The following is an 18,528-nucleotide window of genomic DNA, read 5'->3' as shown; positions in this document are numbered from 1 at the left end:
TCGCTACTTAGCTTACTGAATATCAGAAATAGCTTTTCATTGGTGAAATGAGTGGTTCGTTTAATTAGCATGAATTTAGAAATGAGCTCTCATTGGTGAAACTGAAGGGATTCTGTATATGTGGATTGGCCAAAACATCAGAGAATATCCTCATACTTAGAGGAAGAAGGTAAGACTCGGGCAAGCGAGGATGTCAGGTGTGATGTCCTGACAGTGCTGCACCAGCTGCTGGTTTAAGAAAATGTCTCCCTGCCTGTTGCCAGCCATTAGGCACAGGATCCTGCCTCCTTCATATCTGTATCATGTGAACCTTTCATGGAAGGTGTAGCCGGGCATCTATCCGGGTAGCAAGCTGCACATCCCCTGATGAATGGACTCTTGCCTAGAGCGCTTCCTCATCCTAATACAATGCCACTCAGTCTTGGACATCGCTGCCTCCATGTAAAACAGGCGGCACCAACAGCCAAAGGGATAAATGGTTTCACTTAGGATTCCACGTTCACCCTAATACAATGTATGCTATAAGCACTCTATACAACCCCATGTAAACTATACATATATGGAAAGTTCAGTTGGTCCTCCAGGCTTTCAGCCACACCCCAGGGCTCTCACACATTACAGTGCTGTGATGTAATCCCAAAACCTCTCCTTCACCGCATGGCTCCAGTAGCAGAAAATAAGGAAAACACAATTTCTTTCATGGCTTTTTAGTGTCTACAGATGTCATCTCTTCAACCAGACTATCACTTGTATTTTTCTACATGCCTCCCGTCCACCCCCCAACTTCGTCTCTCCCTGTTTCCTGAGTCAAGCTCCACTTCTCTAGAAGGCCCTCCCTGGTCCTCCCCTCACAGAGTCTCATCAATCAGTAAAGTCAGGTTGAAGCCCCAGCTCACCTGGACCCCTCTGGAATCAACACACAGACACGGCACACCTGCATCCCTCGTTTTGACAATAATGTTGTGCTGTCTGGAAGGGTAGCGGCTTAACACTTTCATGAGTGTATCTTATCTTCCCTCAAATGCACTGAAAGTCTCTTCAGCATGAGAAGTGTGCACACTTGTCCTGTCAATCCCTCCACTCTTGACAATTTAATGATGACTGCATAACAGCCACTTAATGTCTATTGCATGAACACGCTTGTCAGGTAGAAAAATAAATGAAATGGTTTGTCAATATGAGCAGCAGCTGTAGCTGGTAATCTCATTTTCCTCATTTGCTTAATAAGGTACCAAAAGATACCCACAAACTTTGTGGGTTTCATTTGAAAAACCAAGGTAGCAAGTTACCAATTATATCGAAATCTAATGGCAATTACAGAAGATAAAGAAAAATACATAGTAGATAAAAATCCTAGGATATCATCAATACTGGCGCCCAGACAGATCTCCCAACTTTACAAGGCCTCAGCGTTCTCATCAGGAAATCATGAATGATACCCGCCCTGGCCCTGTTCATAGGCCTGGTGTGAGGCAGGAGCAAACACTATGCGGAAAGAGCTAAGACAATGACAGCTGTTATTCAGAAACAACACACCAGGAGTACCACTCATTTTGACATTTTAAAAATCTATGTTTAGGGCCAGCCCCGTGGCTTAGCGGTTAGGTGTGCGAGCTCCACTGTTGGTGGCCTGGGTTCGGATCCCGGGCGCGAACCGACGCACCGCTTCTCTGGCCATGCTGAGGCCGCGTCCCACATACAGCAACTAGAAGGATGTGCACCCATGATATACAACTATCTGTTGGGGTTTTGGGGGGGGGAAGGAGGAGGATTGGCAATAGATGTTAGCTCAGAGCTGGTCTTCCTCAGCAAAAAGAGGAGGATTACCATGGATGTTAGCTCAGGGCTGATCTTCCTCACAAAAAAACAGAAAGAAATGTAGTTATTTTCCAAGTAGGGTAATAAGCTTCTTGTCTACAGACACTATATCCTATAACCCCCGTTTTCCCCAGGATATTATATATTCTGTATACATAACAGACACACAATGAGTACTAAGGAACTGATAAATAAATGGCAAGCAATAGGATATATTGGAGTACATGAGGGAGCCATTTGGGGTAAAACTAATTTGGCCGGAGTTTGTTTTTACAAAGGGGCCTGTCGCCTGCATTGTGTATCTGCTTTCCCATGTCCCAAAGAGAAGAGAATATGCCCTTAAGATAAAGATGCCCTCATTGGCAGAACCTTAAGGATGAGCATTTCTCCCTAAGCTAGGACTTGGTTGCTGCAGTCATCCTGTGACCACCTAGTTTGAGACAACAGACCTGACACCAGCCAAGCCCATCAAGACAGCAGACCTGCTCCCTGCTGTGTCCATCAATTGCTATTCTTGCAGGGCAATCTGACAGGGTGATCTTGTCACTATAGTAAAAGGGACATTACAATCCTATGTGATACATGCTCTTTGACAGCATATAACCGCTCTGTGCACCCCACTTCGTTGATGCCCTTCCTTCCTTAGGAAAGGAAGGCCCTGGGCCATGGTCCTCAAAAGGCGACTCATAATAAACTCACTCTAATTTTGATTTATACATTGATTATGGATTATTTATGTAGACATTTGTTGGTGTAGTCATGGCAGGATTTCAGAGAAACCCACCAAAGACCACCTGGAATCTACACTGAACTGGCATTGGGTACCAATAGGGGCCCATTGTGCCCTCCAGATCACTGCATTCTTCAGGTGACCCCAGTGAGTTCTCCTGAAACCTGGACCTCCTTATTGTAAGTCAACAGTTCAGAGTTTATTTGAGCTGTTTTCAAGGTTTAAGGCTAGGTGTCTTAAGGGGGTACTGGTACATTCCCTAGGTCAGAGGAACCTAGGGCGGAATTCCTAGGAACGAGAAACCCAGGGGGAATTTCCTTGACCAGGGGAGCCTAGGGGGCACTTTTGGAGTGAAGGGGCCAGGCTGACCTTTTTAATTTGGCTTAAAATGGGAAAGAATTGTGTTTATAAGATCTGAACAAAACTTCTTGATAGAGAAATGAGAGACTGAATCTGTTCAGCTCCGAAAAAAAGGGACATTGTTCCTCCTGGCCTTTTGGGCATTCTCAGACCTGAAGCTGTAAAACTGCTAGAAGAAAACATAGGGAAGAGGCTCCTCGACATTGGTCTTGGCAATGATTTTGTGGATATCCCACCAAAACTGCAAACAACAAAAGAAAAAATCAACAAATGGGACTACATCAAACTTAAAAGCTTCTGCCCAGCAAAAGAAACAACCAACAAAATCAAAAGGCTGGGAGAAAAGTTTTACAAACCATGTATCAGATAAAGAGTTAAATATCTAAAATTTATAAAAAATTTATACAACCCATAACAAAATTTATAAAGAACTCATACAACCCAATAACAAAAAAGCAATCCAATTGAAAAATGGGCAAAGGACTAAGTAGACATTTGTCCCAAGAAGACATCCAAATGGCCAACACGTACATTAGAAGGATCTCAATGTCACTAATCATCAGGGAAATGCAAACCCAAAGCACAAAGAGCTATCACCTCACACCTGTAAGGGTGGTGATCATCAAAGTGACAAGAGATAATAAGTGTTGGCAAGGATGTGAAGAAAAGGAAACCCTTGTGTGCTGTTCATGGGATTTAAACTGGTGCAGCCACTATGGAAAAGACAGTGGAGGTTCCTGAAAAAATTAAAAATAGATACACTTCAGTGTATTTATCCGAAGAAAATGAAAACACTAACTTGAAAAGATATATGCACCCCTGTGATTATTACAGAATTATTTATAATAGCTAAGATATGGAAACAACCTAAATGTCCATCAATAGATGAGTGGATAAAGAAAACGTGGTATGGGCCGGCCTGGTGGCATAGTGGTTAAGTGTGTGTGCTCTGCTGTGGCAGCCCGGGGTTCAGATCCCTGACGCGCACTGCCTCACTGCTTCTCAGGCCATGTTGTGATGCAGTCCCATATAAAGTGGAGGAAGGTGGGCACAGATGTTAGCACAGGGCCAGTCTTCCTCAGCAAAAAGAGGAGGATTGGCACATGTTAGCTCAGGGCTGATCTTCCTCACAAAAAAAAAGGAAAGAAAATGGGGTATATATTTACAATGGAATATTATTCAGCCATAAAAATGAAAAAATCTTGCCATTTGCAATGTCATGGATGGACCTTGAGGTCATTATAGTAAGTGATATAACTGAGACAGAGAAAGACAAATACCATTTGATCTCAGTTATACATACAATCTGGCTCTGCAGTTTCTCACCAAATTGCCACTGGCAGGCCGAGTCAAGTACCGATTTTCTTTAGTGAATCCAAGGGAATGTCTCTCAGAAAAGGTTTTTAACTGCTGTGTGTCTTGGAATTTATGTGTGAGACAGTCTTAATTCCTAGAGCTGAGAGAGATTCTGCATGGTCTCAGATCCAGAAATGGAAGACAGAGATAGTTTGGCTCAGCACTAGGGACAAGACTCTAAGGGCTCTGAAGTTTCTTGCCAAACTGCCACTGGCGGGCCGAGTTGAGAACTGGCTTTCTTTAGTGAGTCCGAGGGAATGACTCTCAGAAAAGGCTTGTAACTGTAGTGTGTCTGGGAAGTTATGTGTGAGAGAGCCTTAATTCCTAGAGCCGAGGGAGGTTCAGGTCAGTCTCCATTTTAGGAATGGAAGACAGGGATAGTTTGTCTCAGCTCTAGGACCAAGCCTGTAAGGGCTCTGCAGTCTTCTTGCCAAACTGCCACTACCAGGCTGAGTGGAAAATGGGCGTTCTTTAATGAATCCGAGGGCATGCCTCTCAGAAAAGGCTTGTAACTGCAGTATTAGTGGTGGCTGTGTGCCTTGGCAGTTCTGGTGAATGGCTGAAATTCAGTGTTCAGATTATTCAATGTCATGATTTGGGATGTTCAAACAGAAACGGAGCCCCCTGTTCTGTGCCCAGATGGGAATTTATAGAGATATCATGAAGAGAAGTTCAAATTCAGATACAAAATTCAGTTGATTTTCTATATACCAACAAATAATTGGAATATGAAACAACACCGTTAACAACACACACACATACACAAAGAAATCCTCAAGTGTAAATCCAATAAAATATTTACAGATATCTGTGGAAAAAAATATGAGACACTTAAAAACAATAAAGGAAAAATAAATCGATTGAGATATATTCCTTGCTCATGATCAAAAGTCACAATATTATTAAGATGTCAATTCATCTTAAATTGATCTAAAGATCCAGTGCAATTCCAATAAAAATCTCACCAAGCTATTTTGTAGACATTGACCAACTCACTTGAAACCTTGAGTGGTCTAGACAATCCTGATGAAGAACAAATTGATGAACTCACACTTCTCAATGTCAAGATTAATTACAAAGTCAAGAGACTGTGATATTTTACAATACTACAATAATCAAGAGCCCGTGATTTTTTTTTTATAATTTTATTTATTTATTGTTTTCCCCCAAAGGCCCAGTAGATAGTTCTATGTCATAGCTGCACATCCTTCTAGTTGCTGTATGTGGGATGCAGCCTCAGCATGGCCGGAGAAGCCATGCATCGGTGCACGCCCGGGATCCAAACTGTGATATTTTAAAATGAATGGGGCCGGCCCCATGGCTTGGCAGTTGGGTGCGCGCGCTCCGCTGCTGGCGGCCTGGGTTCGGATCCCGGGCGCGCACCGAAGCACTGCTTCTCTGGCCATACTGGGGCGGTGTCCCACGTGCAGCAGCTGGAAGGATGTGCAGCTGTGACATACAACTATCTACTGGGGCTTTGGGGGAAAAATAAACAAATAAAAATTAAAAAATAAATAAAAAATAAAATGAATAGACATAGAGGTAAATGAAAAAGCACGGAAAGTCCACACAGAGACCTCTGCAAATACAGACAACTTGATCTTGGTCAAGACAATAAATGCACTCCAACATAAAAAATAATAGTCTTTTAGGTCTTTAGTCATCATCAACCATGGTGATGATAAAAAAGGACGAACCTATGGAAATAAATGAACAAAGACACCAACTTTGCACCTTAGACATATATTTTCTTAAAATCACTCATCAACTTAAATATAAAATGTAAAACTGTAAAAATCATACTGGGAAACAGGAGAAAATCTTCATGATATACAGTTTGATGATTAGTTTTCATATACAACACAAAAAGCACAATCCATGAAGAAAATAATTGATCATGTGGACTTGGTTAAATTTAAACTCTCCAATCTGGGAAAGACGGCATTCACAGAGTGGAAATACAAACTCCTGACTAGGATAATACATTTGTAAAACACATATCTGCAGAAAGACCTGCATGTAAAATATTCAAAAACCAATCAAATGCTGCAACAAGAAAACAAACTCCCCAAATTAAAATAAATAGACCAAAATATGAATAGACAAGTTACCAAAAATATATATATACATGGCAAATAAGCAAATATAAATTGCTCAACACAAGGAATTATTGGAAAATAAAATCCATTGTGTATTAAGAAAAAGCAAATTAAAACACCAATGAGATACTCTACTCTTCTAGTAGAATAGCTAAAAACCAAAAACTGACAATACCAATTACTAGTGAGGGGTTAGGACAATAAGAAATGTCATTCACTGCTGATGGGAATACACACAGTACAACCTCTTAAGAAGACATCTTGCTAATTCTTGTGAAGCTAAATATAGTGTCACTATATGGTGCACCAATTGTGCAGCAGTGTATTTCTCCAACTACTGTGAAAATATACATCCACACACAGACCCCTAAGAACATCTAAAAAGCAGCTTTATTCACAGTGGCCAAAACCTAGAAGGAACCAATATGTCCTTTAACAAGTGAATGACACCCAAGCGTGGGACACTGAGTGAAGACACTTGAGGCACACATGGGCTACAGGCACAGGGTAAGGAAACACACGAGTTCAGACAGGGGCTAGAGGAACAGTAAATGAAAACACTGGTTGTCTAGATAGGCTGGAGGCACAGAGAATGTAGACAAACACGAGCTGGCATGGGCTGAAGCACAGTGGACAGGCACACTCAGGGATGGAAAGGGATGCAGACACATGGAGTGAGAGAGACATGTGAGGTCTGGTATAAAATGTGGGCACAGGAGATAGAGACACTCGAGGAAATGTATGCGCTGCAGGTACATGAGAGAATTACATTAGTTGTCTGACATGGGTTTTCGAGAGAGGGGATGGAAACTCATATGGGTTGGCAAGGGCTACAGGAACAAGGAATGGAGACTTTTGAGAGGTGGTATGGACAGAGGGGAGAGAAAATCTTGACAAAACAAAAGGGCAGACATGGACTGCAGTCATATGAGATGGTGACACTCGACACAAGATATGAGCTTCAGGTAGAGGGGTGGAGACACACAAAGACTGGCATGGTTGCAGACCATGGGCTGGAGACGCTATGGGGCAGACATGGCTTGCAGCACAGAGTTTAGTAATACACTAGGGAAGACAAAAGATACCAGCTACATCTGTGTGTAGCCTTAAATGAATGTATGAGTATGGAAGAAAGACAGGAAATCCACAATCTCAGCTTCTGTCTCAAGAATTAAAAGAGAATAACACTGGAAAAAATACAGATAGGAAACAATAATAAAGATAAGAATCAATGAAATAGAAAAATACTAAAGAAATAAATCAGGCCAAAAGTAGTTATTTTTAAAATATTAATAATGTTAATAAACCACTAGCAAAACTGATTAAGGAAAAGAAAAAGAAGTGAAACACAAATGACCAGTATCAGAAATCAAATAAGAAGTATTGTCTACAGAGTGCTTAGATCTTAACGAGATACACCATTTTGTGAAATACTTAGCACTACGAATTAGACAGCAAAGGTCAAAATTCACTTTATAAAAAACCCATATACTGAAACTGACACACAAAAAAAACATAAAATAGGAAAACTCACATATCTACTAAATAAATTGAATTGTTAGAACGTCAAGCTAACTAACCAACAAGAACAACAAACACTTTCCACAAGCAAAACTCTAGGTCTGGGATTATTAACTATTCCAGACAGTAGAGGGAGGGAGGAAGGAAAGGTTCAGATTCCAGATTAGACTGAACACAAAAGTAGTATAGATTTTATTCACATTGAATACAGTACAAAGATGATTCTTTACCACACAGGACCTGTGAAGTCACCTTTCCACTATACTACCCAATAAATTGAACCTAGAGAAGAACTGGAGAAAAAAAGCACAACACTTATTAAATATTTTTAATGCAGTAAAGAAACTGAGGTTATCTAAACAGAAGAGGAAAACGTTAATAGGTGACAATTACCATTTTCATTGTATGAGGAAGTCCAGAGAAGGCTAACTTTAAAAAATGGATATAAAGTGAAAATTATTTAAATAACACGAAGAAAAATTTTATCATATGGCAAAGTAATATAGCAGACAATCAACCAATCAATAAAAAACCAATTAATTAATGTATATCATTGATTAGAGATATTAATATTCAACAGAACTAGTTTCTGTAGGTTGTGGAGTTTTTGTCCCTGGAAACTTCTCAGAAACAAACATTAAGCCATTTGTCCTGGATAGACTTTAGACCTTCTCCTGCTGGGGTTCAAGACCCCTTCAAGTTTCTTCTGTAATTTTAATCTACTGCTAAATTAAATGAGAGAAGGCATGGTGAAGTCAAATATGAGTGTGGTCTGGGGGGTTCATTAGAGGAGTGGTGGAGAAACAGTGAACACACATGGGATGCCATAGGGTTCTGAGAAGCAGAGGAATAAAAGTATGTAAAGGGCTTGAGACATATTAGGTCCTCAGTAAATAACCATTGTTATCACTAATAATTTGTTTCCAATAGTGTAGATAAAAGAAAGTTGGCTATTCTGTCAAAAAAAATCTTACTCAAAAATGTCTTAATTGACTGAAGATAAAATAATCAAAGCTGGCTTTGTTTTTAATATTCTTTTCTAGCCAGGTAGGGGTCAAGGGAAGCAAGCAAAGGAATTGGGCGACACTTAGGAGAGTCACAAACCTTGAACTCAGCGTAATCTTTGCTTTAGTCTCTTACAATTCAGGAGCCTCTAGATCCAAATGCCAACACATTGAAGTTGTTGGTGAATCTTGATTAAGATTTTGATAGTTTTGGCTGTCTGCTCAAGGAAAGCATCCTTTGAAACCTAAGGTTTCTAAGCCGGTGGTTCTCAATGTGTAGCTGGTTCAGGAGCATCACCTGGGAAATGGTCAGAGATGTAAATTCTCGGGTCCGCCATCCTACTGGATCACAAACTCTGGGATGGGCTCAGCATTCTGTGTTGTAGGGGACCTCCACACAGTTCTAATGCACACTGGAGTTCGAGAACCACTGTCTTAGGAGAAGCCAGTCCTAGGTACAACATAGGGTTAGCAAGGATTCCTCTCTCACGAGGGCTTCTCCTGAGGCCCCATGGACAAAATAAGGATTCTTTGTTATGGTTCTTTTTATAGGAAGAACTATCGGCTCAACTCCAGGCAGCCTTCTTCAGGAATTTTTCCAATACAACCAGGAGCTCTGAAATTTGGATTCAAAAAAGAAAAAAATATAAAAAATTGGCTCAACGTTCAAGAAATTTTCCTGCTTCAGATTGAGGGTGGAGAAGTAGCTGAAATAGAGAAAATTTTCCCAGAACACTGATCTATCATTTCTTGATGGAAACCACTGAGTTCTTTCAGTGGAACTAAACAATAACCAGGAAGGTTATGGTTAGTCTGATGTGTTAGAGGAGAAAGCACAAAGAGGAAAAAAAAAAAAAAAGGAGAGAGGGAGAGTGAGGAAGAGAGATAGAAACAGCGACCATCAGTCAGAGGTGGTGAGAGGCGGGGGAAAGGAATAGAAGATGCAGAGGGAGAGAAGCAGGTGCCGCTCGGTAGGAAACACACCTGTTGATACTGTGCACGTGTGGCTTTCATAGAACGGTGTAAGGTTTCTAAAAAGCAAAGAAAATAAAAACAAATCCACCCAATATAGTAATTTGTCCTAAATATTAATTGATCAGGTCTGATCACGCTGATGTCTTCCTTCTCCTTTATTTCATCCATGTCTCAAATTCTATGTCCTGCCCTTGTCTAAGGCTTCAGAAACACACCACAATTCAAACTTTCACAAGGTGAACTGTTTAAATCATTTCACCTTCTTCTTTCCTTGCCCTTCTGCACAAAATAGATGCCTTACACTGTTAAATTACCTTTCAGTGCCTTTCAAAAAAACTTTAAAAAATTTGATTCTTAAAAGTACAGTTTTAGATTTACAGATAATTGAACAGAGAGTACATAGCGTTCCATACACCCACCGCACTGCCCCTCTCCTCTCCCCCAAGCCCCATCTCCCCTATTATTAACACCTTGCATTAGTGTGATATATTTGTTATAATGAATGAACAATATTGATACGTTGTTATGAACTACAGAGCCTAGTTTGAGGGTCACTCTTTGTGTTGTATAGTTCCATGGGTTTTGACACACATATAGTGACATGTAGCCACCATTATGTACAGAACAGTCTACTACCCTAAAAATCCTCTGAGCATCAGATTAGCTGTTAATGGCTTTTTAAAATATTAAGTTGTCAGAATAACGTAAATTTTTACAATGAAAAATGTTCCACAGGTGCTAAGTTTTGTTAGTTTCACTATTATGATCACTATTAGAAATAATGGAAAAAAAATGAATCCCTATATAAATAGCAAAAATCATAGAATTTGAAAGATAAAAAGATCTTGAAGATGAGGAAACCCCATATTCTTCAAGACCCTGCCCTCCAGTCTCTCAGCTTTCTGTGTCATTTATCTGCCAAATCCACTGAGGAGAAAGAAAGACATCGATAAAGAAAAACAAAGCAAAAAACAAATTTTGGTTCTAAGTGGTCCTCTTGAGCCCAATTTAATCAAACACGGATTCTTTTTTATTGCCTATTTGCATCAGGAACATAATTACTAGCTGGAGCCTAATTTGAGAATATTCATTATGAATGAAATGTCATATCTAAGAACAGAATGGAATTCACTGAGGCTTTATTCTTGGAACATTTGTAGGATTAAGTCAGGACACACTGTGAGAGTGATAAATAAGTTCTGTATATTTTTCTTCTCCAAGACCATGGATTTCAGCCACACTTTATACCCATGTACTTTGCAACAATGAAAAACAATGAAACAATGACCTTGAATATTTAGCCCTCAGATTCATTAGTCTTTAAAATATAAATTGAGCAATTTAAATATAGATGACTGAAAGACTATGGAGATTTCTAGAATGTCACATTAGGTCCTTTAGAAGTGAAGAATTGACTCTATAAAACATTTCTATTCCTTGTCATACCTTGACAATAGTGTTACTGTGACTCTGTTTTAAAGAGGATAATGCCAGGCTTTACTTTAATTTACACGTTTTTAAGTACGTGTACTTAATATTTCTCAGTCTCTTGAAAACTTTTATCATTAAACTCAAACTTCATTTAAATCACCAGACCTATTTGATGAAGTCAACATGATCATGTACTTGCAAACTCCTCAGAAAATTACTAATTTAACCTTACTTTGGATGATCCATTCTAGAACTCAAACTGGATTTGCCAGGCCTGTCAAAACGGTTCATAGCTATGTGTTTGTACATTTATCTGGGAAGATATCAACTAAGGGTAATTGTTCTTCCCAGATGCTTTCTTTACCTCAAACAGCAATACTTCCAAAGTTTTAATGAAAATGTGGACAATTTGGTGAAAACCAAGTGACTTGTTTGTTTTAGCATGCCAATGAGATTAAGAAAATAAGTATTTTAATTATTGTTATTGATTATAAAAATCAGAAGAAAACAAACTTCTTTGTCCAAAGACATTTCTGCAAGTGAAATTGTCTAAAAAACTGACAGCTTGCCTCCTCTTTTAACCACTAAACCATAAGAAATGTAATACCGTGGGCAAACACTTGAGCACTGTCACCTGCACAAGTCCCCAGCGCTGTCACCCCATCAAGGCCACAGATCAGGGTGAGGAGTTGGTGGAGGGAGACGGCTTCGCACTCAGCATCTTTCCTTCCTGGGTCAGAACTCGGTCCCAACTGCTTGCTGTCTAGTCTTCTGTGGAAGCAGAGAATTCTTCTGGGGACACAACACACTTCAGGTGTTAAGAATGTCATCATTCTTTTTTAAACAAATGTTAGATCATGTGACGCACTTCTCAGGACAGGAGGAGCCGCCTCAAGGGAAGACAGATCTTCTCCAGGAGCTGACGGTCATCCAGGGAGAGCAGAGTCAAGGGCTGCAAAGCGCCAGCCAGCTCCTGCTCTCGTCTCATGGACACCTCGGTCACCACGCGCCCATGCCCAGCCCGTGCCCCCCCCAAGCCGTTCCCATTGTAGCCTCAGAGGCCCGCGCATGCGCAGGACCAGCGCTCAGAGCGGCAGAGGGGCCGGCGAGCTGGAGAGCTGCCTGACGCGTGCACCGGAGGCAGGGTCCCTGGTGCGGAGGTGGCGGCCGCGCTGGTTTGTGTGGGGGGATTGGCGGTTTCTGGATCCTTCCTCCAGGATTTTCAGCGCTGTGGAGCTCTCCTTTCTGCAGTGTGGAGGAGCGCTGGGCAGGAGGCGGCGCCGAGGTAGGCGGTGGGCGGCGGGCGGCGGGCTCCGCGAGGAGATCTCCGCCGCTGATGGCGGGAGCGCGGTGTTGGGGGCGGCGGATGGGGACGGGGCTGCTGGCGGGCTGCCTCAGGCGGGGGAGCCAAACCTCTGTCCCTTGGAGGAGCAGAGGAGTGTCGCCTGGCCGGCGGGTCCCTTTGCCTTGGCGGGGCCCCACCTCGGCAGGGCCTCCTGCCCACCCAGCAGAGGTGCAGGGGGCGGCAGGGAGTCGCCTGCCCTCTGTGTGCGCCCTTGAGTTCGCGCTCCCCCAGGACCCTGTCTAGGCCAGGTCGCGACATCCCGGGGTGAACACTTTCCTTCAGAAGACAGCCAGTGGTCAGCGCTCCTCTGCCTGACTCCGCTCAGGCTATTGGGCTCCTCATTGCGTTCTTTAAACAAATAAGCGCTCCTACTTCCTTGGGACCACCTTTATAGAAAAACCTAATCCCATTAATGGTTTCTGATAATTGACTCTATATTTGCAAGGCGAACTTTGAAGCCTGTGAGTTGTTGTAAACTGCATTTAATGAAAGGAGCTTTAAACAGTCTTTGGTGAAAATTATGTAACTTCCTAATAATAACTCACCTTTGGTTAAGATAGATTGATGACTGATCAGTTGATGATTGACATAATGTGTATGGAATTTAGGTTTCAGTGGAAAGGTTTTTCTTGGCAGTTGGTGCTAAAATTAAAATCGGACAAGGAGGAGGTTTTTAGAAGTAGTATGTAGTGTGTGTTTTGTCTCCGTACTCATTTAGAATCATAAGAATTTAGATTTGGAAAGCCCATAGAACAAGAATTTTGAAATTTTGATTTGACTGACATGGTGAAAGGTCAAAAGGCCAAATACGGTAGGATTTCATTTATATGATATTCTAGAAAAGATAAACCATAAAGAAAGACAACAGATCGTTAGTTGCCATTAGTTTTAATATTTAGTTAATTATTTAATTTAATAGTTTAATCATTAGTTTTAATATTTCTGATTTAAAAAATACATTTTAATGATAACATCCTAATTATGCTTTTGGATGATTACAGAAGTTAATAACGTATTAAATTCTGCAGTAGGAACAAATGACTTGTTATTGGTGTCTTTGAAGTGTAAGTATTGGTGGTACTGAAATTTTTAACTAAGCTTTTTGGATTCTGAACTACTGGTTTTTTTACTAGATCATGTTGGACGTGGCATATTACAAGTTTCAAAAGGCTCTTTAAATTATTGTAGCAGGCTGAAGCTATTAAATTGTAATGTAAGAGCTTTATAGATGAAACAGGCAAAATACAAAAAGCCATTCATCATTTTATCTTTGTTAAAAAATCAAGTAAATCTTATCATATACATGAATGACTTTTGGCTAGACAGACCTGAACTTGACAAGATGGACTCATTAGTATGGGGAACTTGTTTTGGAATGTTAAAATAGGAGAAGATATATTAGTTTTACCTGAGGGTGACCTGAGTCAATATGGTGGGTTTAGCTGCTTATATGCTCTTTCTGAGTTACGATCTTGATTAAAAAGCTGGTCATAGACATACCAAGAAATTTGGACCATTTTATGTATCAACATATTAAGAAGTCCTATTTCTCTGATAGTTTCTGATTTCAGGGTGTCTGGGAAGAACAGTTTCTCAACATAGGTACTTTGGAATATAATTTTTGATAGTTGGCTTATTGAATCATAGAATCGTGGAGATGGAAATAATTTTAGTGGTTGTAGAGCCTAAACTCTTCATTTTCCAGGAAATGGAAAGTGAGGTTTCTTGAGTTAAGTCATCCATAGTCTGACTGCTACTTAGTGACAGAGTTGGAAGTAAATGCTCGGATGCTTGTCTCCAGATTCTTAGTACAGTGCTCTCTGTGCTGTATACATACTATTAAGGAGACAAACTAATGAGTTGCCTTCTCAGATCATATATGTAGCCAGCAGGGTTGATTCTTTCCCATATGCATTTTTTCCTTTCTTTTTAAAGTAACTACTAACTACAATTAATTCATTCTCCTACCATGTCTAATGACTATCCTTATGTGTGTCTCCTCGAGCACACATGGATTCCCTAGAATGGACACCTGCCTGTGAGTGGATTGCTGGGCCAAAGGCTGATGTGCATCTGCAACTTGACGAGCTGCAGCCAAATCATCCTCTGAAGTTTTAACAATTTCCATTCCCACCAACAGTGTATGGGTCATCCTTGCCCTGGGAATTGTCAGATTGGCATTGTCAGATTTTTAAAGGTTTGCCAATCTGATGGGTGAGCAATGATGTATTTGTTTTCCTCTTGTTACAACTGTTTTGACAAATGCAGAGAGCTGTGCCACTACCACATTCAATATACAGAACAGTTCCAGCACCCAGAACTCCCTTCAGCTGCTCTTTTGTAGTCAACTCTTCCCCCACCCTTAACCCCTGGAGACTAACGATCTGCTGTCTTTCCCTATGGTTTGTCCTTTCTAGAATATCATATAAATGGAATTCTACAGCATTTGGCCTTTTGAGTCTGGATTCTTTCATTTAGCACAATACATTCATTTTAGTGTTCATCCATGTTGTTGCCTGTATCAGCACTTCCTTCTGTTTTATTGCTGAATGTAGTATCCATTGTATGAATGTACCACAGTTTATCCATCCACCAGTTGAAGGACATTTGAGTTATTTTCAGTTTTGTCTTTTTTGACTATGAATAAAGCTGCTATAAATCTTTGCAAACAAGTTTTTGTGTGAACATAAGTCTTCTTCTCTTGGGTAAGCACTTAAAAGTGGAATTGCTGGGTCACATGGTATGTGTATGTTTAACTTTATTTTAAAAACTGTTTGTGTAGCAAAGTCATGGCCCACAAATGTGTCTTAATCCCTGGAACATAGGAATATATTAGTTTACTTGCCAAAGGTGAATTAAATTTGCAGATGGAATTAAGGTTGCTAATCAACTGACTTCAAAATAGGGCGATTATCCTGGATTATCTAGGTGGGCCCAGTGCATCACAAAGGCCCTTAAAAGGGAAAGAGAAGCAGCAGAGTAGAAAAAGATGCAACAAGGGAAGCAGGGCCAGAGAGATGCAGAGTTTCTGGTTTTGAGGGTGGAGGAGGGGGGCCACAGCCTAAGGAATGTGGTTGTCTCTAGAAGCTTGAAAAGGCTAGGAAATGGATTAACCTTTAGAGTCCCCCAAAAAGAACCTAGCTCTGCCAACACCTTGATTTTAGCCCAAGGAGACCCGTGTCAGACTGTTAACCTACAGAACTGTAAAACAATAAATCTGAGTTGTTTTTAAGCCATGAAATTTGTGCTAATTGGTTACAGCAGCATAACAAACTCCACTTTAAAACTGTTTTCCAAAGAGGCTGAACCACTTTGTGTTCCCACCAGCAATGTAGGAGTGTTCCAGTTACTTTCCATCCTCATTAACACTTGGTATGGTCAACCTCTTTAATTCTAGTCATTCTAATAGGTACGTAGCAGTATGTCAATGTGGTTTTTATGTGCATTTTTCTCATGATTAATGACATTGAGCATCTTTTCATGTGCTTATTTGCCATCTGTGTATCGTCTTTAGTGAAGTCTCCAAATCTGTGCCCATTTTAAACTTGGATTTTCTTATTGCCGAGTTTTGAGAGTTCTTTATAGTCCTGTCAGATATGTGATTGGCAAAAGTCTTCTTCCAGTCTGTGGCTTGCCTTCTCCATCCTCTCACCAGTGTCTTTGGAAGGTCTGTGTAATGTAACTCGAGAGGCTCCACATGACCTTGTCTTCCTTCCTTGGGAAACAGAGTGAGGTTGGAGCACCTGAGTCCAATCAGACGTTGATCAGAGTTGGGGCTGGGTCTCACTTTTAGTAAACCCAGCCCTTCCGCTTTCCCCTGTTCCTGTTTGCTGTGCTCCTCTCCCTCGCACAGGGGTCTGGTTCTAAGTCTGGTAGATCTCTGTCTCCTCTGGTTTGGGAGCCCACAGAAAATTCAGCTATGCCCTTCAGACATCTCAGCGCAGTTCTCCAACCTCCTACCTTACATCGCTTCACAATATGGCACATTCCCTGAAGGTCAGACTAGCAGTATGTTTGGCTTCGGCCACTTCCACCACTGCTGGAGGTTTCACTTTGCTTCGTGGAAGCTTTTGGCCTAGTTCCCCAGATTCCTGTGTGGCACCAAAACTTAGCACAGGTGCTGTGAGGAAGAGCAGTTGTGTGTCTGAAAGCCCTCAGGTTTCCTCTGCCACACCAGTCCTGCAGAATCACTACAAGTTTGGCTAGTTTCTCTTTTCCCTAGCCGAGACTCGGACTGAGCAAGCCAGATCCTCGGCAAGCACCCTGAATCAGAAAACGCCTGCAGGAGAAAGAAAGATAAAAATCCTTGCTCACATAAAAGTGTTTTTCTTCTTTCTGGAATTTTAGTTGGTTGGTTCTGAAGCTCTCTGATGCTCTAAAAATATATCTATAATTTATCTGGCTTTGTCCAGTTTTGCAGCAAGTGTGCTTTCCTGTCCTAGTCTACTCTAAAACAGAAGTTCCCTTGTCATTAGTTTTTAACTCCATCAGTTATACATTGTCAATATTATTATTGTTTGGTAAAGTCATGCTTTCAATGATTTATTCAGATGTTTACCCTTTTTTATCCTGATGATCCATTTTTACATCTTAGCATTTCTTCTATCAATTTTTTGTTAAAGTACATTCATTTTACTTTTTATTTTTTTTCCTTGAGTAATATTAGCTCTGTGCTAACATCTGTGCCAATCTTCCTCTATTTTGATGTGTGTCACCACCATGGCAGGGCTGATGTGTGGTGTAGGTCCACGCCTAGGATCTGAACCCATGAACCCAGGCCTTAGAAGCAGAGCGAGCTGAACTTAAAACTCTACACCGGGTGGCTGGCCCCCTTAAAGTACATTCATTAGAAGTTCCTTAATGAGCATATGTTGGTGGTAATACTCTTAGTAAATGTTTGCATAAAAATATCTTTAATTCACCCCAGTTCTTGAGATATGGTTTGATTGGGTATACACTGAAAGTTATTTTCTCTCTGTACCTTGAAGATTTAATCCAACTCTCTCTTGCCTTCCATTGTTAAGAAATGTATCATAGGTCTAAATGTAAGTCTCTGTAAGTGTTCTGTCCCTCTGTGGGGCTTTGAATATCTTCTTTTGTATTTGGTGTTCTTTGGTTTCCCTGGATGGATCTGACTCTAGATTTTTTTGTTTTAATTGTGCTTGAGATGTGTTCAGCTGCCTGAATCTAGAATAGAAGTCTTTTATCAATTCTGGAAATTTCTTTTTGTGTGTGTGTGTGTGAGGAAAATCAGCCCTGAGCTAACATCCATGCTAATCTTCCTTTTTGCTGAGGAAGACCGACTCTGAGCTAACATCTATTGCCAATCCTCCTCCTTTTTTTGTTTCCCCCAAAGCCCCAGTAGATAGTTGTATTTCATAGTTGCACATCCTTCTAGTTGCTGTATGTGGGACGCTGCCTCAGCATGGCCAGAGAAGGGGTGCATTGGTGCGTGCCCAGGATCCAAACCTGGCCCATCAGCAGCAGAGCGCGTGCACCTGACCGCTAAGCCATGGGGCTGGCCCTGGAATCTTCTGTTATTATGTCTGAATATTCCTTTAAATCATATATATATTTATATTATTTGTGAATAGCTTCTGTTGGAATATGAATGTCCTTTTTCTTGTGTCTTAGAGGAGGAGAGTTCAATAGGGGAAGCTCACTCTGCCATGATGCTGATGTCACTCTCTTCTATATATTTATATGATTTAATTCAAATATATATACACATACTTATTTATACACATTCAATATATATTCATTAAATATATATTATTTAATTCAACATATTGTTCAATATAATGATTTATATTATTCAAAAAATGTACATATCTTATTTCTATATATGATCCTGTACTTGACCAAACTCAAGCCAGGCTCCATTGAGCC

General features: G+C 40.7%; 2 long non-coding RNA genes across 2 annotated transcripts; one reads left to right on the top strand and one right to left on the bottom strand.

Moving 5' to 3' along the window:
- Window positions 1-5,991: 5,991 nt before the first annotated feature.
- Window positions 5,992-13,028, bottom strand: LOC147915342 (uncharacterized). Its single transcript, XR_015553913.1, has 3 exons — window positions 11,902-13,028; window positions 9,187-9,504; window positions 5,992-9,156 (listed from the first exon to the last, which is right to left on the bottom strand). It is a non-coding gene; the product is annotated as an uncharacterized LOC147915342 (long non-coding RNA).
- LOC147915341 (uncharacterized) lies at window positions 12,010-15,311 on the top strand. The gene is made up of 2 exons (XR_015553912.1): window positions 12,010-12,579; window positions 14,645-15,311. It is a non-coding gene; the product is annotated as an uncharacterized LOC147915341 (long non-coding RNA).
- The last annotated feature ends 3,217 nt before the right edge of the window (window positions 15,312-18,528 follow it).

Source organism: Ceratotherium simum, chromosome 13, assembly GCF_057802395.1.
Source record: "Ceratotherium simum simum isolate JZ-2026a chromosome 13, ASM5780239v1, whole genome shotgun sequence".
NCBI classification, from domain to species: Eukaryota; Metazoa; Chordata; class Mammalia; order Perissodactyla; family Rhinocerotidae; genus Ceratotherium; species Ceratotherium simum.
Note: the sequence above shows the minus strand (reverse complement) of the source record. Positions and strands in the feature narration are given on the sequence as shown.